The sequence below is a fragment of the Ascaphus truei genome, chromosome 12 (genome assembly GCF_040206685.1).
Source record: "Ascaphus truei isolate aAscTru1 chromosome 12, aAscTru1.hap1, whole genome shotgun sequence".
Lineage (NCBI taxonomy): Eukaryota > Metazoa > Chordata > Amphibia > Anura > Ascaphidae > Ascaphus > Ascaphus truei.
Genome location: NC_134494.1, coordinates 34,742,450 through 34,763,829, shown reverse-complemented (window position 1 = coordinate 34,763,829; position 21,380 = coordinate 34,742,450). Strand labels below are relative to the sequence as shown.

Sequence of the window (21,380 nt, the reverse complement as noted above, 5' to 3'; positions counted from 1 at the left end):
ACCCCCCCAGTCAGTCACCCCCCATCAGTCACCCCCCCGTCAGTCACCCCCCCTGTCAGTCACCCCCCCATCAGTCACCCCCCCCAGTCAGTCACCCCCCCAGTCAGTCACCCCCCCCCGCCAGTCAGTCACCCCCCCTAGTCAGTCAGTCACCCCCCCAGTCAGTCAGTCACCCCCCCCCCCCAGTCAGTCAGTCACCCCCCCAGTCAGTCAGTCACCCCCCCCAGTCAGTCAGTCACCCCCCCCAGTCAGTCACCCCCCCAGTCAGTCTCTCCACCCCAGTCAGTAAGTCACCCCCCCAGTCAGTCAATCACCCCCCCCCCAGTCAGTCACCCCCCAGCCAGTCAGTCAGTCTGTCACCCCCAGCCTGTCAGTCAGTCACCCCCAGCCAGTCAGTCAGTCAGTCACCCCCAGCCAGTCAGTCAGTCACCCCCAGCCAGTCAGTCAGTCACCCCCAGACAGTCAGTCAGTCACCCCCAGCCAGTCAGTCAGTCACCCCCAGCCAGTCAGTCAGTCACCCCCAGCCAGTCAGTCAGTCACCCCCAGCCAGTCAGTCACCCCCAGCCAGTCAGTCAGTCACCCCAGCCAGTCAGCCAGTCACCCATCAGCCAGTCAGCCAGTCACCCACCCAGCCAGTCAGCCAGTCACCCACCCAGCCAGTCACCCACCCAGCCAGTCACCCACCCTCTCTCTCTCTGTGTATCACCCACCCTCTGTGTGTCTCCCCCCTCTATGTCTCGCCCCCACACTCTCTCCCTCTCTCTGTCCCACACACTCTCCCTCTCTCTCTCTCCCCCCCACACTCTCCCTCTCTCCCCCACACTCTCCCTCTCTCCCCCACACTCTCCCCCCTCTCTCTCTCCTCCACACTTTCCCTCTCTCTCTCTCTCTCTCTCTCTCTCTCTCTCTCTCTCTCTCTCTCTCTCTCTCTCTCTCTCTCTCCCTCTCTCTCTCTCCCCACACTCTCCCTCTCTCTCTCCCAAACACTCTCCCTCTCTCTCTCTCTCCCCCACACCCTCTCTCTCTCTCCCCCTCACTCTCCCCCACACTCTCCCTCTCTCTCCCTCTCTCTCTCTCTCCCCACACTCTCCCTCTCTCTCCCTCTCTCTCTCTCTCCCCCACACTCTCTCTCTCTCTGTCACCCACACTCTCTCACACTCGGGATCTCTTATTTACCCTATATATCTTAACTTCCCTTTACTACACCGAAATAACCTATACTGCTGTCTTCCAGATTTGACTCAAGCTTCACACGGAAGACATCGGAACCCCCCCTAAGCCAGAAGACAGGTAGGGAACACATCCCCTCCAATGTATAACATTGCGGGAATGAGGGTACCTGGACATTGAGGGACTGCGGATCAGGTAAGATCCCAGACGGGATTGCTGCTTTAGATATTGTGACGCAGGGGCATCCAGACACTGGTTAAGGGGTTCAAGAAACTAGTCATTCACACCTGGCTTTTATTTCTAGATCCGACATTTACACACACACACAAGTAACAAGGACTAATTGTAGTATAATGTAATACAATAAATACATTTATGTCAAAAACGAATGTTCTGACTAGGAATTTATTAAATATATTTTATTTATATATTTTATTTTAAAGCGGGACTAGGGGCGGGGTTGGGGGTGGGACTAGGGGCGGGGTTGGGGTGGGACTAGGGGCGGGGTTGGGGTGGGACTAGGGGTGGGGTTGGGGGCGGGACTAGGTGGCGAGTAGATTTTTTGGTTGGGCGAGTAGATTTTTGGGTGATTTGTCGAACACTGTATATATATATATATATATATATATATATATATATATATATATATATATATATATATATATATATATATATATATATATATATATATATATATATAAAACCATAATACTGAGTTAAGTTATGGTGAGTAAAAAAAGTGACAAAAACCCTCCACAGGAAAGCAAATATGCAAATATAGCTGTATGCTCATCTGCCTGTCTTAGGCAAAGGCAAATTTCTATCTCTACATATGTAATACAAAGTCATATTCATCATTGATATTTTAATTGAACTGTCCTTAAAGTTTGCACTTTAGTTAGTGTGCACCACGCTAAAAGGTACTTGGGGCTCTCCCCTGTGCTGTAGTTTATGTTGATATTTATACCTATATGTATGGCGCCTCCAACACCAGTACGATTAATGTCCTAGAGAAGTCATTTCTCTACAATCGATGCTATTATTTTTTAATAAACGTAAAAAGCAGCCAAACCCCAGTATAAGTTTAACTCCCACATTAACACAACTATTTGTATTAAAGGTTTGGGCTGCTTGCAATGCATAGGGATTACATTTTACAAGATGGACTTTTTAGAAGGCTCTTATAAAGCTTTATCACTCTCTATCATCGAAACAGCAGAAGCTTTGGATGTTAGTTATTCTTTAAAAAATAAATAAATATATACACACACATATAATATATATATATATATATTGTAAAGAAAGAGATGTAGAAAGTAGCACCACTCGTGAAACTAGTGCAAAATAATGTGATCCTACCAAGTGCAAAAATACAAACAATCCTATAATAAGTGATTACTATGAAATATAAAAAATATGAAATTAATAACAAACTAGATTATACACTCTAATGCATGAATTGAAAATATACATGCACATACATAATATAATTAAATAAATAATAAAAAGTCCAAGTGTAAATGTCCAAACCCTAGAATGAGTCCTGATGGGTAAAAACAGGACAATGTACAAAATCCAGGGGTCCACGGCTGCTCTCAATTGGAATAACCAATTCCAATAAGAACAAAAAGAAGACAGAGAGCGCACGCCCCATAGGGTATTATTGCACATTTAATATAAGGAAGGGGGTGGAGGAGAGATTAAAAACACTCACAAAGTAAATGTAAAAAACAAGCAATTTGTGATAAAAATCACCACCGAGGCAGGCACCGTCTCGTAACACGTTAGCAGTCCAACAGGAATACTCCGAACGATTCACCAGATAGCGTTCATCCTCTGAACGATCAATAGAAGTCCTCCACACAATGTGGTATTGGAGTAGGCCTCAATGAAGCATCATACACGCTCCGGCCGTAAAATCCCTTTGATAAAGTTGCATTATTGTGATGAAACGCGTCAGGGACGTACATTACGACATTACGTCATCACGTCGCATGCACGCTTTACGGCCGGAGCGTATATGATGCTTCATTGAGGCCTACTCCAATACCACATTGTGTGGAGGACTTCTATTGATCGTTCAGAGGATGAACGCTATCGGGTGAATCGTTCGGAGTATTCCTGTTGGACTGCTAACGTGTTACGAGACGGTGCCTGCCTCGGTGGTGATTTTTATCACAAATTGCTTGTTTTTTACATCTACTTTGTGAGTGTTTTTAATCCCTCCTCCATCCCCTTCTTTATATTAAATATACAATAATACACTATGGGGCGTGCGCTCTCTGTCTTCTTTTTGTTTATATATATATATATATATATATATATATATATATATGATAGATAGATGTTGGCAACATGTGCTGCAGCATTATATCGGTAATAAAGGACAGTAATGTATAATATGAGACACAGGCATAGGTTTTTCATAGAGAGTGAAAACATTATTATTATCACCGTTTATTTGTAAAGTACCGACATATTCCGGAGCGCAGTACAATGGGAGTACAGATAGTTCATAATTACATAAACAGTTATATACAAATAAGCACAAACATGCATGCACAGATACAAAAGGGAATGTGGGCTCCGATCCAGAGAGCTTACAATCTAGAGGGAATGAGAGACAATGTCGAAACAAGAAGGCAAAGTGGCTGCTAATTTGGGATGGAGTATACATTAGGTTGGAGCATGGTCCAGCCCAACAGCTGACCCCATTAAGGTTTGAGGGTGGGGATGTTTGGGGGTGTTACATAGCATGAAGATTGGTCTTGCCACACAGCTGGTCCCAAAGGGGTTGGTAGAGGTTGACGGGGGTTGGATGTTAGAGGTATGGCAGATAGGATTCCTTGAAAAGGTGAGTTTTCACTGACTTTTTAAATGTCTGAAAGCTGGGGGGCGTATGAGGGTGTGTGGGAAGGAATTCCAGAGAGAGGGGGCAGCACGGGAGAAGTCTTGTAGGCGGGAGTGAGAAGAGGCAATAAGGCAGGAGAAGAGGCAGATGTCATGAGCCAAAGCAGGGGGCGTTTAGGGATATGTTATAATATAAGTGCAGTCAAAATCTACAGCAAGTCTCCGTGAGTTCAGATACATTTCATAGCAAAATATCTCAACAATATTCATTGAGGTGTCAGCAACACTTTAGGTTCCTTTTATATTAAAGGAGTTGGTTAAAAGATTCCCTCATTTAAGCATTGTACAGTATGTCAAACAGACAGCAATTGTATTGTATTGTATGTCTTTATTTATATAGCGCCATTAATGTACATAGCGCTTCACAGTAGTAATACATGTGGTAATCAAATAAATAACAGATAATATAAATAACAGATCATGGGAATAAGTGCTTTAGACATTAAGGAAGAGGAGTCCCTGCCCCGAGGAGCTTACAGTCTAATTGGTAGGTAGGGAGAACGTACAGAGACAGTAGGAGGGAGTTCTGGTAAGTGCGTCTGCAGGGGGCCAAACTTTATGTATCATGTGTTCAGAATATCCACAGTGCTATTCATATGCTTCTTTAAGCAAGTGTGTCTTAAGTTGGGTCTTAAAGGTGGATAGAGAGGGCGCTAGTCGGGTACTGAGGGGAAGGGCATTCCAGAGGTGTGGGGCAGTCAGTGAAAACGGTTTAAGGCGGGAGAGGGCTTTAGATACAAGGGCTTGTAGAGGGCTTAAGACATCCTTAAGAAGACCGCAAGAGTCTGGATGGTGCATAACGAGAAATTAGGGCTGAGATGTAAGGAGGGGCAGAAGAGTGTAAAGCTTTAAAAGTGAGGAGAAGAATGGAGTGTGAGATGCAGGATTTGATCGGAAGCCAGGAGAGGGATTTCATGAGGGGAGATGCTGAGACAGATCTTGGAAAGAGTAGAGTGATTCTGGCAGCAGCGTTTAGGATAGATTGTAGGGGAGACAGGTGAGAGGCAGGAAGTCCGGACAGCAGGAGGTTACAGTAATCAAGACGGGAGAGAATGAGGGCCTGAGTCAGAGTTTTAGCAGTCGAGCAACAGAGGAAAGGGCGTATCTTAGTTATATTGCGGAGGAAAAAGCGGCAGGTTTTAGAAATGTTTTGAATGTGAGGGGCGAATGTGAGAGAGGAGTCGAGTGTGACCCCAAGGCAGCGTGCTTGGGCTACTGGGTGAATGATCGTAGTTCCAACAGTAATGTGGAAGGAGGTAGGTGGGACAGGTTTGGGAGGAAGTATGAGGAGCTCTGTTTTAGCCATGTTGAGTTTAAGGCAGCGGAGGACCATCCAGGATGATATAGCAGAGAGACATTCAGAAACTTTGGTATGTACAGCAGGTGTAAGGTTGGGTGTTGAAAAGTATATTTGTGTGTCGTCAGCATAGAGGTGATAATTAAACCCAAAAGATGTTATTAGGTCAACTAGAGAGAGTGTATACAGAGAAAAGAGAAGAGGTCCCAGGACAGAGCCCTTGGGTACCCCCACAGAGAGATCAATAGAGGAGGAGGTGTTAGCAGAAGAGACACTGAAAGTACGATGGGAGAGGTAGGATGAGATCCAGGATAGAGCTTTGTTCCGAATACCAAGAGTATGGAGAATGTGAAGGAGAAGAGGGTGGTCCACGGTGTCAAATGCTGCAGAGAGGTCGAGTAATATGAGCAGAGTGTAATGACCTCTGTCTTTGGCAGCATGGAGTTCGTCAGTTATTTTAGTGAGGGCTGTTTCCGTGGAGTGAGCAGTGCGGAAGCCAAATTGTAGAGGGTCTAGGAGAGAATAGGTTTTGAGAAAATGGAGCTAGCGAGAGAATACAAGACGTTCAAGGAGTTTAGAGGCAAAAGGCAGGAGGGAGACAGGTCGATAGTTAGAAGGACAGGTAGGGTCAAGCTTGCTGTTTTTGAGTAATGGTATGACTGTTGCATGTTTGAAGGAGGATGGAAAGGTTCCAGAGCAGAGGGAGGAGTTAAAAATTAGGCCAGGGATACCCATGACCGGGGGGCAAGCCCCCCCCCTAAGCCCCCTCTCCTCACCTTGCTAGAGTCTCTGGGCCGCCGTCGCGGCCCCTGGGGGAGGGACAGGGGGGGCAGGCCAAGGGAAGCCTTAAGAGGCAGCCAGGAGCTGAATCTTTCATGCTGCTCCCGGCCTGTAGCGAAATTCCCACCCACCCATCCCGTTAGCAAATACAGTCGGGGGCAGATGCTTGCTTCCGGCCACTCCGTGGGAGTAGGTACAATTCCCTTGGTTGATAAGCTGTCTATAGTGCCTGTAAGCTGTAACATGTACCATCATATTTTACAGGGCAGAGTGCAAGGACCTCCCGAGAAACAGAAAGTACTGAAGTTCCTTCAGGAGGGTTCAGTTGGTCGTTTTGCCACTGTCGCAGCGGCAGTTCGGGGGTAAGTGCTTGTCCTTGCCAGATGGGCTCGGGGCGGGCGTCGCCCGGGGGTAGGAGCGAATGGGCGGGGTCAAGCGGACGTGACACCCGGGAACCCACTCGCGACAACGGCCGACTCTTTGGGGCTCGGCCGGGTACGGGGGCAGCAGGCCAAGGCCTGGCTGACCCCCTGACCCCACTCTGGCATGGACTAGCGCTTACTCCATTATTGTTTAATAAACAAAGCCGCAGCCTTTTATACCTCCAAACTGAGTCTGTCATTACTTGTCTGTTTATATGTGGGAACCGGTTCCAAATGGGAGGGGTGGGGGGGGGGGGGGGGGGGGGGTGGGTCCCTCGGGGGGGGGGGGGGGGGTCCCTCGCAGCCTCCCCTGGTCATAAATGGGAAGGCACTTTGAGGTTTACTGCTGGAAGTAATCTGCTTGACTTCGCTCTGCTCTTCCCTGCAGACCCAGCAGCGTCAGAGGGAAAACCTCAACTGTGAACAATACAAGCATCCCACCCATTGTTTTTCTGCCAGCCAAACACATTTGTAGAAAATAGCAGGTATCTGTTCTCGATTTCGCAAAGTACAACAAAATTAGACAAAGTCTTTGCGAGGATTTTACTATACCATGAAAACCCAGAGATCAATTGGAAAAGCAGATGTGGAGGGTGGAACATGTGTTTTTACGATGGGTCCTGCTCTGGGTCAGGAAGCAGCTCTCTAAATGAGAAGACAATCATTTAGTATAATACTCTGCCCCCATGATTATTTCTGCCTCGTGACCCTTTGAAAGTAAGGATAAAAAATACATCAAATCCTCTTGCAAACGTTTGGTTGTTTGTTAGATGTTTTGTGAGAAGAAACACATTATCAGCATGTTTCTATTTGATAAAGTGTAAGTTGAGTTTCAGTGGAATATCTGGCTTCCATGAGGGACGATCTGTTTTTAAAATCTGCCAGGTTTATTCTGGGATTGGGACGGTGTTAATGCGTTTAGTAGCCCTCTGTGAAGTGGCAGACATTTAAATATGGCTGACTATTCATAGCTGTACTTGCATGGTTAGGTTTTGTGTTTTGTAGGAATACCACATGGGATTGAGTGCATAAGCACAAATTGCTAACCCTGCTAATAAGATCTTTAGGTTTATGACATCATTGGTTATTGCAATTGAGACGTATTTCTATATTATTTGTGCTGAAATTACTCTAGTCATATATTCTAATTAATATTCTATTAATTACAGCACTGTGACAGGTCCTTAACTCCAGTCTAAAAATGCTTCAATAGAAAGACTTATTGGTCTGAGTCCAGCAGAGAGCTGGGTAATTGTAGCTAGAGACAACTAAGCAGTCTCCAAATTACTGAATAGCAAGGGATCAGTCTAGCGTATGTACAGTATGTCTGTATATCCATCTGTATATAGCGCCATTAATGTACATAGCGCATCACAGCAGTAATACAAGTTACATAATCAAAGTAACAGATAATGGGAATGTGTTTCAGACATAAAAAGTAACATTTATGAAAAGGATTCCCTGCCCCGAAGAGCTTACAATCTAATTGGAAGCTGTTTGCTGACAGAGAGGGATCCCAGGAAACCAGTCCCTCTATTCCAGGACACCAAACCAGACCAAGGGAAAGAGCCCCTGATAACAGGTACCCATCCGGACTTTGGGTTAGACTGAGGCTGGTAAGAGGCCTGTCCTCCCAGCCCTGCAGATAGTGACTGGAAAGTGAGTTAGCCCTTACAAAGGGATAGGCTTTTTGTTTATTTGTGTGCTGCCTTAAAGCAGTATTGATTGAAACTGCAGGTTAAATAAAAGCCAAGGTTTATTTCCCCCCAATATATGTCTCACTGGTCATACCTCTCGTCTCCTCTCGTCTCCTACAAACACCAACAGTACAATAAAAAATACAGCGTTTTCATAAACGTTAGATGCACATGCTATTCTACAAGACCTTTTTGAGCACCGTGACACACACACCCATTTACTTGAGTGTGGAAGAGCATGGGTCTTAGAGAGTTATGTATCAAAGTATCGCACCTGAAAAACTGTAACAAAAAATTGCATCACATTTATCATAAGGCTCCAGTTCTTCAGCCATGATCAATAACCCCATTAATCTCTAGAAGATCATTTAGAAAGGTGCACCTCAAATACTAAAACGATGGAATACATGTTCACTTTTTTCCTGGCCCAATATACAAAGAATATTTATGGCAGATTGAAAGAACATGCGTCACTTATTGTTTATTTATTGACAAAATACCTTCAAATTCCGTTGACTACACCAGTAGATAAATGAACCGCTCTGTTTTCTGGGTCATTGTCTGCAGTCTCAAACTTCTTAAAGAAAAAAATTAGTTCTTCAGGAAACGTATATCCAAAGTGGAAACTGCAAACGTCTGCGAAAATATTTAAACTGTTCACAACATTATTTGACTGACAAACTCTCTAACAGTCCGCTATAACTACTAAGATTGCATATAGATCATCAATCTTCCCCACACTCGGTATTTTTAGACCTCAGACTGAAAGGGGCTCCTTTTTTCCCCATAGTTTTCTGTACTTTGGCCAAGGGCATGTGGTTTTTGTATTGCGTTCACTAAGCATCCGACCACTGTATAAAGGCTACAAAACAGATTGAAAATGGAAAATGTCTCTGTTTTGCCACTTTTCTCTTTTTCTATTTTTTATACGAGATGTGTTGCCACATGTAAACTTTTGAAAAAAGTTAAGACTCTCATTACCAAAAATGTGTTGGATTTGTTTTTAAAAAGTGGAATGCCAACCTTTAAAAATGGTATGCGTTTGGTGTTTGAATAGGGAAACCAAATATACGTCATAGGCTGCACACAGGATAATATATAAAATTGTTGATTCATGTCTGAAACGACCAGATTTATAAAGGCCCTTTGTTTACCAGTGAATGTGTGTTCTGCATTATTTGCTAATCTGATTATTATAACAAGAGACACAAAGGCCCCAGCGCTGCATCCAACATGTCAAATCATTTAGTACATTAATACTGTATGTATTTTAACTGTATTCTTTCTTCATAAATATGGGTCATTAAGTTCAATATTTTATCCAAAATATTTTACGCCTACAACCACGTCACGGTAATTAGCAGGTCCTATACACATCACACATCACGATAACTTCATTTCAGCAAGTCCTACACTGCCAATATTATACTGTCCCGTGTATGTCTTCCACTGCAGAGACACAAGGGGACACAGATCACTGCAGAACACTGCACGAAGTGCGTGACATATATGCAGTGCCTAAAGAGTTAACATTTAAGAAATGGTATGTATGAGCTGCAGTGCAGTTAAAACTGGTTATAAACCAGAAGTGCCCTAATTATTATAGTGAAAAACATCTAAAAAAAAAATATATATATATATATATATAGGTTATGGTGGGTAAAAAAGTGACAAAAACCCTCCACAGTATAGCATAGAGCAACTGTAAATATTCCTGTATATTCATTTGCATGTCTTAGGCAGGTCTGCAACCCTGTCTTTCACTATTATCGCCCAGCACACAGCACTTCCACTGCAGCAAGGGATTCTGGGAAATGACATGCAAATGAGCAGCATGCATTGGCTAAGGGTTGTTCATGTAATGTGAGCTTGAGATAAAAGGTGGCACTGTGTGCTCATTTGCATGTCATTTCCCAGAATCCCAATATACAGGAATATACAGGAATATTTACAGTTGCTATATATATATATATATATATATATATATATATATATATATATATATATGGCTGTGCTCAAAGCTGTGACCATGCAGCAAGCTTAAGCCTATAGGGAACCATGTTAAAAATGGTTATTGAGGCAAAAAGTGACACTGTGTGCTCATTTGCATGTCATTTCCCAGAATCCCTTGCTGCAGTGGAAGTGCTGTATGCTGGGTGATAATGGGGAAAGGCGGGGTTGCAGACCTGCCTAAGACATGCAGATGAGCATACAGCTATATTTGCATATTTGCTTTCCTGTGGAGGGTTTTTGTCACTTTTTTTACTCACCATAACTTAACTCAGCATTATGGTTTAGCCAATCCCATAGCCTCTCTTGCATTCCCAGTAAAATCAACCCCACACTGATGAGACCCATTAAGGTCGAAACAGCTGTCTGTGGGTGGTTTTCTGGGTATGCACCTTAACCCTGGCTGTGCTCAAAGCTGTGACCATGCAGCAAGCTTAAGCCTATAGGGAACCATGTTAAAAATGGTTATTGAGGCAAAAAGTGACACTGTGCTCATTTGCATGTCATTTCCCAGAATCCCTTGCTGCAGTGGAAGTGCTGTATGCTGGGTGATAATGGGGAAAGGCGGGGTTGCAGACCTGCCTAAGACATGCAGATGAGCATACAGCTATATTTGCATATATATATATATATATATATATATATATATATATATATATATATATATATATATATATATATATATATATATATATATATATATATATATATTCACCTCCCATGGCTGTGGCAGCAGCAGATACATCTCCACTCCTCCCCACTGATTATTATGCCTCCAGCTGGGGGATACGTATCTAGGGTCACTGATATGTATCATGTCTCGGTGCTCTCTAATAGTACCAGCTTCATGTTACAGTCGCTTCTATCAAAGGGCGGGATGTATCAAAGCAACTGTGGTGCAAAGTTGAGGCACACTGCGTCCTTTTCATGTGGCTCTTTGTGTCATTGTATCAACGTCTTTGCTCCAATGATTTCTCTCCAGCCCGTATTTTTTTTTTTAAATCTTGTACAGTATTTTGCTTCATAAAAAATTTCCAGATCTGAAGTGGCGTAAACTTCTCTGGTGACAAACTGTATTACAGGTACAGTACAGTAAAAATTTGCATGTCTCAGACAGGTCTGCAACCCTGTTCTACCCATTATCGCTTGGCAAACAGTGCTTCCACTGCAGCCAGGGATTCTGGGTAATGACATGCAAAGGAGCACAGTGTGTCACTCTTTACTTCTAGTCAATGTTAACATGAAATCCAATCAGCTTATGCCTGCCTTATTACACACCTTTTCAGCACAGCCTGGGTTAAAGAAGTGCACAGCCTGTGTAGCAGGGCCACCCCTGACTACTATTCTGCCCAATGGACTGGCAGTAAACCCTGGTACTATCAGGTTGTCAGTAGTTGGTATGGGGTTTTCCCCTCACCTTTGGTACTGCACTTGAGTGACAGCAGGGGGTGGTATATCCTGTTGTAGCTGGGACAACGGGGTGCCCGCCTCTGGCTGTACTTAAGGGCAGGACCGTCCTAAAGTTGGAGTTGTTCCTTCCCCTCTGAGGAAGGCAGGTCACACAGCTGGGAGCCTGAGATTTGGGCATTCCCGTGTGCTCTTCCCTCCGTGGGAGAGTGAGTGTGGACCATACCTCTGCCTCCGCTAGGGAGGTGGGGAAGAACTAGGATGGCTGCGGGTGCCCTTGGCCTGTAGTGACAGTCCATGGACCATCATCCTTTGAATCCTGAGAGACTGTATAGGACAGATCCTGCCTTGTTCTTGTAACTACAGAGTATAGTAATAAACCCATTCCTGTTTGCAATATACCTCCTGCCTGGTGCGTGACCTTACTGGGGGGGAGAGGTAATACGTTCTACCGTGTAAGATCACATTCAGTTCCTGGGGCCTACTGCAGATGGGGGAACTGCACTGCTAAGGAGATATATGAGGTATGAACCCCAGAAGCCTAGTCCTGTGTCCCACTACCATCGGCGGAAGACTCAGGCATCCTGTTGCCAGCAGAATATGCACCACACACTCTGTAATGGCCCCTATCTGCGATTGGGTGGGGAAAACACCGTTACACCAGTAAACCTGCTCACAGACAGTTGTTTCAACCTTTTGGGTCTCACCAGTGCAAGGGTTGTTTATTTATATATAGAAATGTTTAACCAGGAAGTAACACATTGAGAGTTACGCTCGTTTTCAGGTACTGTATGTCCTGGGCACAGAGCTATAACAATACATGGTTACCTTAAATCAACAGAGGTTATACAGTGAATTCACAAACATTCCATGGACAGAGAGTTGTACAATTTGGGTACAGGGGATAAAAGGGCTGGTGAGTTTCAGATTGAAATAGAGAAGCTTTAACATCACCAAGCGGCAGCAAAAGGCTCACATACTTTAGCTGCCTTTGGGGTCACGCAGTTGTACACTGATGGGGTTCAGATTGAATGCAGCTGTTTATTCAAAGTCCTTGGTCCTCCTGGGTCATTAACATTCCGGTGGGTGGGGTTGATGTTCCCCATACTACAAGCAAAAGCAGGAGTTAAAATTTAGCACTCTGGTTTTGTGCAGAGGAGAGCAGCTCTTGGGTAACCCCATCAGGCTTCTGCCTTTGGGGCGACACAGATGTACACTGTAGGGGTTCAGATTGAATGCAACTGTGGCTTCACAGTCCTTTGTCTTCCAGGTTGGTTGCTGGCTATGCAATGTGAAGCTGGTACGTAGGTATAACCAGTCATTAAAAAAGTTATGGTGGCAAAAAAGTGACAAATACCCTCCACCATACACTAAATAAACTTTACACTGTATTGTAGAGGGTATTTGTCACTTTGTTTACCCACCATAACTTTTTCAATGTCTGGTATTACAGGTAGGAAGTTCTCTTACATTTCACACAAACTCAAGCAGAAAATTAAGCAAATGCATCAAAACAAACCTCTGTTCCCACTTTCTTTACGTCGATATATCACTCGCTCCTACAATATGAAACCTCTTTTTATCCTGGAGGAATTTTCTAGTGCAGGATTTTAATGGGATATATCAAAGTTTGTACTGGTGAATGCCGCATCTTTCCTTGCGTGAATTAAAACCGTCATGCCTGAAGTGCCCAAGATTTCTTAATCTGTCCTAAGAAACTCAAGTAAATTGACCCAAGAAAGGGGCATATGTATGTTGCAAATCAGAGGCAAAGAATCAGGACTTTGGGCCCTGGGTACTTAGATTTGGAAGAATTTGTGTCAAACTTTTAGTGCTACAAAAATGGTACAAAGCTTCGTAAAGTGTGCATTGTATGTATCAAGGTCATTATGTGATTTGAAACATGACACCTAATTAATTTTTTTAAATAAATGTTAAAATGCATGGCATCATGTTGAATACCTGATCGATACAATTTAAACTAAAACCGAATGATGTGTATTTTTTAATTATAACTCATGTTGGTAAACATCAGTTAACAGTGTAATATTTATAACAGCCATACTGTGAAATGAATGCCTTTGGATAAACTCTTTGAAATGATTAAAGGAAACACCCGTGAATCGTCAAATACATTTTCAGTTGATACACAGCAACGTAATTCTGTACGTACCCTATTAACAGACATTTTAGGGTTTACGCCAAGTTGAACTTGGCAATTATGATGCACTACTTTTAATCAACGCGCAGAAACATTCTTTTTTTAGCATTGGTATTCCAAGCTCAGTCCTGTTTTGAGTGGTCCAAAAATAATGACTCCTGTGGAGCAGACTGAGGCATGACAGATTAGTACATGAGAACACAAAAAGGCGATTTAAAATGAGACCATCATGCACCAATTTGTAACTAACACTTATTTATTTGGACTTTTTTAAAGTTGTTTTTCATATTGCGCTTTTCTCCCAATGGGACTCAAATTGCTTCACAATTACAATATAGTGCGCGGTAAGCAGCATTGTACATAGAATACAATGAAGGGGGGGGGGGGGGGGGCGGCGTGTTCCCAGCGCACTCCGACCAGACCATACAAAAATGGTCAAAAAGCTAGGAATATGCCAAAATAGAAATATTTAATCATGACAGCACAATAACAAAACTTAGGAACAGTCATAAACGTGCGCTTGTCCTTCCCCCTGTGTTTTTCCCTTGCACCTAGAGAGTACTGATCACTGTAATTGTCAGTTTGCTCCTCATGTGTATGATACTGTTTCTAAGTTTTGTTCTTGTGCTGTCATGATTAAATATTTCTATTTTGGCATATTCCTATCATCTTTGTATGGTCAGTGTTTGCTGGGAATCCCCTCCCCCCGCCCCACCCTTTTCCTTGATATATTGGAGGAATAAGGATCCTCCCTGTTCCTTTGAGCAGCCTGGATCCAACTTTTAATATATTTTGAGTTCTGTCTACAGCAGCAGTGCGCAAAATGGGGGGCGTGCCCCCCATGGGGGGGCGTAAGATCGTTTAAGGGGGTCACGGCGGTTACAGAGGCCCCGCGTTCTTCCCCCAAGGCATTTAAAGGAATGCCAGGGGATCGCGTGAGGCCTCTGTAACTTCACTTACCTTCTCTTCGACTACGCATCACCATGGCAACGCGGCATCAAATGACGCCGCGGGGTCATGTAATGTCACGTTGGTATGGCAACATGATGTCACGTGGCCCCCCGGCGTCATTAAACGCCGGTGGTAATGGGTGGAGCGCGAGCAGGGAGGGGGGCGAACGCTGGAAAGACTGCGCACCGCTGGTCTCTGTATCTCCAGATATATTTACATAGAATTTTTAGACACATTTTCAGGATTATAATTGCCTTTTTTTTGGGATTTAACGCTGATCATAATCTCATTTCCCTTTCATTCAATTCCCTGAAACACCAGGCATTGTAATTTCTCACACAGTACATGCACACTGGTTTCAGCGCACAGCGGGCCTGCAGTATTGTGCCCTGGTTACGTTACAACTGCTCACTGTTCAGTGTAAAATACCTCTGGCATTATAAAGCCAGAGCCCTGTTTATCTTGGAATGGCAAATGAGCTCACTCCAAGCAGGACATACATTTGACCTGGTAAAACGCCAAAAACAAGACGCGCACTCATTACTCAATTACTTGAACTGTGTATTATAAGTGAAAATGCAGCTGCTTCCATGAATTCAACCCCAGTATGTTTCAAAGCGTCGCTGGAGTTACATTTTCCTCCCTGTTTCTGACTATATTTTCATTTTCCCAAATGTTTTCCCAACGTGAGATGCGTAGCTTAACCCTTGCCTGCTCTCACGTTTTCATTGTGGCGCAGGCTCACCTGGCAGTTGAAGGGGTTTATGCCAGGCCCCCATCAGTTTAGTGCTTTCAGTAGCAAACAGCAGGTCAGGTTTCAAACCCAACACTAAGCTAAGCAAGGTGTCTGGGAGAATTAGAGTTAGGTTAATTGGTTAATTAACTGTTAATTGGAGAAGTGTTGGAAATGTCATGAAGGTTCATGTCAAGGAATGACCTTTTGGAGCCCATGAAGCAAATAATGAAGAACAAGCTAATTCTTTGTACGTGTCCTCCTGGAAGAAAATTCTCTACAAACAGAAGATTTGTCCATAATTGCAGTACAAGCCATTTCATATCTTGTTTTATTTCTAAAGCATTTCAATTCTTTAAAAGTGACTGTAATTAGCTGTAATAATTATGTCTACTGTTCACAGTAATTAATTATTTTTATAAAATAGATATACAGTGCGGCAGATGCTGAGATTTGCCCGTGACAATGTGCTTGTGCTTGAACGGCTTGCAAACGAATCTGTGGGTCTTAATGCACAGTCGGATAAATAGGAACATTTACAAGACACAATAGTTTGTTGGAGGCACTCAACCATTTCCTGCTTGCAAATCTAAATGCAAGACGGCTGTTGATCATATTGTTAACCAACAAGGTTTGTGGAGTCTGTTCACTAGTAGGAGATGAAAAATGAGTGGTGGAATTGAATATATCCTGTGGTGTGCTATAGAATGCCTTATATTGACACTACTCCAATCGCTAGATGACTCACATACAATACAGGAGAACAACATTAGAAACACTCTTTAAGAAAGGTGAACATGTCTCTCTTTGGAGTCTATTCACTAAGACCTGATCTTTCACACTCATTAACTTCCATTGGGGTGAGTGGGATTAAGCAATTAGTAATAGTATATTATTCATTCCAGGGCTTAGTGAATGGACCTTCTGTATTTGCTTTGAAATGGTCTTAGGCAATAGGAACAGAACTGGGTTCTCCCAAGTAAATTGAACTCCCTCAGACTTCATATGCTATTTGGTTACTGTGATGATGGAAAGCAGAATCCCTGTCTACCATAGACATCTTCCTGTGTCACTGGAATCTACAGCTGTGCATTCTAATGACATTCAAAGGGAAGACCGCTATGGGGATTGGGGTTGGCCATAATTCAAACATTTCAAAACGAAATATCTCCAGATAATGTAAAAACAAAAAGTTAATAAATGGCAACATTATTTTCTAAAAGCTGTATAGGATGGTTAAATTATTATAGTATTATATTTGTTGTTCAAGCAGCCCTTTAACGTTTTACTTGGCCTATAAATAGCGGCACTATTCTTAATAAGTAAAATGTTGCAGAATACTGTATGCGTTGGAATTCCTTGCATGTTTTCTTTCTTCTACATCATTGCTGATTTTCTAAACATTTTTATAATGCAATTAGAACAAACAAAGTGGGTTCATCTTTGTTGGAGAATTAAATAGCCAAGAACATCATGTGTTTAAACATTAACATATGCTATTTTTATGCCACTTTTTCCAGCATACGGTATTGTACTAATTGTGTTATTTGAGGCAAGCACAGATTTCTTTCATTTACTGGCTTCTTCTTGTTTGGCAGGCTACATGACTGGCTCTGTCCACAGCAAATGCAAACAATCAGACACTAGGCTTGGACTTGATACACTAAAACAATGACCTTAACAAAGTCTGCACTGCCGTATATCTGTGCATATATATACATGTTCTGTAGCTAAGACGAGGCATGCTCAACTCCTGTACTCAAGCCCCTCCAACAGGTCATGTTTTCAGGATATCCCAGCTTCAGCACAGGTGGCTCAATCAGAGGCTCAGTCTTTCACTGAGCTGAAGCAGGGACTGATTGAGCCACCTGTGCTGACGTAGGGATATCCTGAAAACCTTGCCGGTTGGGGGGTTCGAGGACTGGAGTTGGGCACCCCTATCTTAGAGGTACCTACCTGCTACATACATCTTCTTTTCATGACCTAGTCCTAGAAGGTTCAGTCCCACTTTGGACTTTGTGTGCTTGCCCCATTTCATAGATAATCCGTGTGTCACCCACTCCATGAGGGTAATTTTTTCAATGGCTCCCGGCTGCAAAACTGGGCTAAAAAATGGCATCAGAATTATTAAGGAAAAAAGTCCCGTTGAAATCAATATGATTTTCCTGATGGATACATGTGGTGCACCAGTTTTGACCGGGTTTTGCGATTGGAAGATTGATACATGACCCCCCCATGTCTTTGATTTTTAATAGCACTGCTGCAGTAATTACAATGTATATTGCTCTCACAGTGCAAAGTCAAAATAGACCATTGAAAATGTTGGCATTGTTAATAAGTAAATATTGATTAGTGGAACTGAAGTCACAGTATTCCATTTCACTCTTACCGGGATAGCCCCAAATAATTGAAGTGCCGTCCTAAGCAAATCACTGTAGCAGGGGAGGTTTCAAACTGTCCTACTGGACTGTTTTTCGGGTAGTGTAACTCATTTGGATTCCCTCAATGGTTTCCCGGCAGACAAGAACTTTTGCATTACATTTAATTTCTGCTCCAGAACCCAAATCTTATGAAGTTTGGTAACGGGAGGATAAGGTCTCTGAGAAGGTCAGAGTGAGAGAGAACGTACAGTGTCCCACAATCACAAGCTTTAGCCTTATAATAAGTTTGTCATCGCTTTATAATGGACTTACTTTACACGAGTGAGGGGAAAAGTGCCAATACGTTACATCCCATGTGTCAGACTGCCCCTCTGCTCTCATTTTGCCGCTGGGACACTTTTTAGAACCCAAATATGTGTAATCTGCTCTTAAGCCCATTCCGAACATATGCCATCTATCTAACATGTGGTATGTGTATTTGGTACATAGAGATATAACGATAAGGCATGGACTTATCCAGTACTGTAATCTCTCAGCATTTATACAACAGGATATGTTTTTATTATGTTAGTAACTGAATAGACAAGAGAATACTTTTTAAATCCCATGTAGTCATATCACATGCTCCATAAACTGGCACTAAATTATTTGCCATTTTTTTTTATCTCTGGAGAATCAGGAGCTAATCACAAAAATACTGGTGATGACTAAAACAGAATCCTTTCTAATGAGGATCTGCAATGGAAACCCATGGTATGGTGCCAGATGCTTTAAAGCCAAGTGTAATCTGTACTCTGCAAATCCCAGGATTGTTTATACGTACATTGTATTACATATTTATTTCCTCTTCTCTAACTTTCTTCATCACATTCCTCTGCTGTGTAAAGCAATCACATGTATTTCATGCCTGGAAACGTTAATCCAAAGCTTTGAGAAACGAAACACGATGCAACTGAAAACTAACCAGAAGCTAGATGAAAACAGAGACCCGGGACAGACCCGGGACAGACCTGGGACAGACCCGGTACAGACCCGGGACAGACCCGGTACACACCCGGTACACACCCGGGACAGACCTGGGACAGGTGAGTACTGTATGTTAGACCCCAGCTGCCTGATGGAATGCGGGGCGGTCAAAAATAAATATTGTCATTGTCATATTTAACTATACCCCGGCCTGTGTGTCAAGCGAAGAGTATCCGATGGTAGGCATTATGTGCAGTATATTAATATTTGCATGTGATCCCTAACAGCATCAGTGACATTTTTAATAAAATTATAAAAAATGTCACAATTCTGAGACAGCAAGTGGGGGGCCGTGCACACCAAAACAAGAGATGGATTATTGCAAAAAAAGTCATTTAATGACTGAAAGCAGTCACAGATCCTCTAACATCACTTTTTGGGGTTGCACGGCCCCCCACTTCTTATTATGCTGTTGCCCTGACTAGTTTTTCTGCCTGTAGCACCCATGCTTTTGTTTATGTATCTTTGTCCCCATTGACCATGGGCCTTCCAAGTTGCACTGGCCCTGATTCGTGTTGCTTTACTTGACTTTACAATTCTTAGACAGAAACAGAAATGAACAAAGTTGTAACATGACGGTTTTAAAAAACTGGACAAAAACTGTAAAGAAAGAAAATGGTGATGTAGAATAGCGCTAATAGAGATAAATAAATACGACCCTAATATGAGGGTGGCCCTAGTGGCTAGCTAGGCAGCCTGATAACAATCTGATGGTACAATCAGAACACAAGAGTAAAACAAAGAGGGATACCGGCGCCTAATAAGTCCAATTAGGTGGATTTCTGGATATCCAGTGGTGATAGTTCAAATTCCAGAATGATCAGCAACCTGTTGATCTTGTGATGACCAGATGCAACCTTATTCATATGAATGAGGTTGCATCTGGTCATCACAAGATCAACAGGTTGCTGATCATTCTGGAATTTGAACTATCACCACTGGATATCCAGGAATCCACCTAATTGGACTTATTAGGCGCCGGTATCCCTCTTTGTTTGGACAAAAACTGTACTATTTTCACAGTATATTTGAATTTTGTTAAATAGTACTTTATAATGTTATTTTCTTATTATAATAAACTCGAAACAAAAAGTGGCAGCATAAGCAGAATGAATACATTGCAATGAATGTGTAAGCACATAGCCACTCTCCATATTGCTTTTCAAAGAGACGTTGAATAAACGTAACTAAAATATGGTCAAAAGTAGGTTTATTTGTATTGATTCACATTTTTTTTAACCAATACTTTCATGGCTCATATACACAATAGCTTCAGTTCTAATGTCTGACTAATAATATTTTCCCCTATGCAGAGATGTACAATTACCATCCATGTGACGAGACTATAAAGGATGTTATTTGGGTGTAAAGGTAACTTTTGGTAAGTTAGTGCACCATTCACTATTAGATCATTTAATAGAAAGAACGCATAAATAAATTACAGTAGGCTTTGCCTATATAATCACTATTTAGATATAGGTGTACTCAGTCTAAATATGTACAGCATGTAACTGGCTATTTAAAAAAAATCTTGTTTGTCTACATAGTTATATTTAGTTTCTTGCTACTGTACATACTATTTTAAGTGTATACAAAGTAATGAAGGTTATGCATGGAGTATGCAATCCCATTTTGAAATACATAGTGAGAATATATCGTCTGTAATGGCATGATAATTATTTTTTTATCAAACTGTTCCAGTCATATAAGGAATTATTATTTCCACAACCTTAGCACTATTTCTGTTTTGTTTTTTTTAGTTCAACAAACAAAATCCCAAATTGCAAAAACATGCAGATTAAAACAGGAAGACGGGATAATAAAGTACTGTCTACTTTGAAACCACAATTTATGATGATGTTAATGCTTCTTCAGTGGGAAGTGGAAAATATGCAGAAACAATCACTTGTATAATACACCATTCAAATGATTTACTACAACCTATCATTGCTTAATAGGTAAAATATGTATGATTGATTGTGTGTAACACTGCAATATTTTCCACATGAAAGAAAGTAAATAGGAAAAAAAAAATCTGTCATGCTTGAACATTTTAGAAACATGCAATAACTTTTATTTTTTGACTGTATGTTGTAGATCTGCAGACGCAGCACAAGGACCGAACGAACACATTCATGGAATCATCCATTTGGACATCCTGTTTGTCATAAATCTATTTTTCTTTGGTGCAAAACAGACCCAATGTGAAGGCAAAAAACTGCTCTGGATTTGTCAAGTTAAATAATCTATTGTGTGAATTTTGTATTTTTTTATTTGTGGGATATTCTGGTGCGCTATTTTATCCCACAATTTATACCACAGAAGAAACGCCTCAAAGAAACAGGACAAAAACTTCCCCAAACAGGGCACTCACGGAATGTCCAAAATATCTTTAATGCATCAAAAATGACAAAAGTTGAAACTGGTGCAAAACT

The 21,380-nt window shown here is 42.3% G+C and overlaps 1 protein-coding gene across 3 annotated transcripts in view; it reads right to left on the bottom strand.

Moving 5' to 3' along the window:
* Positions 1 to 21,380, bottom strand: part of BBOX1 (gamma-butyrobetaine hydroxylase 1) — a 221,736-nt gene that overhangs the window by 176,729 nt on the left and 23,627 nt on the right. The window lies entirely within an intron of this gene.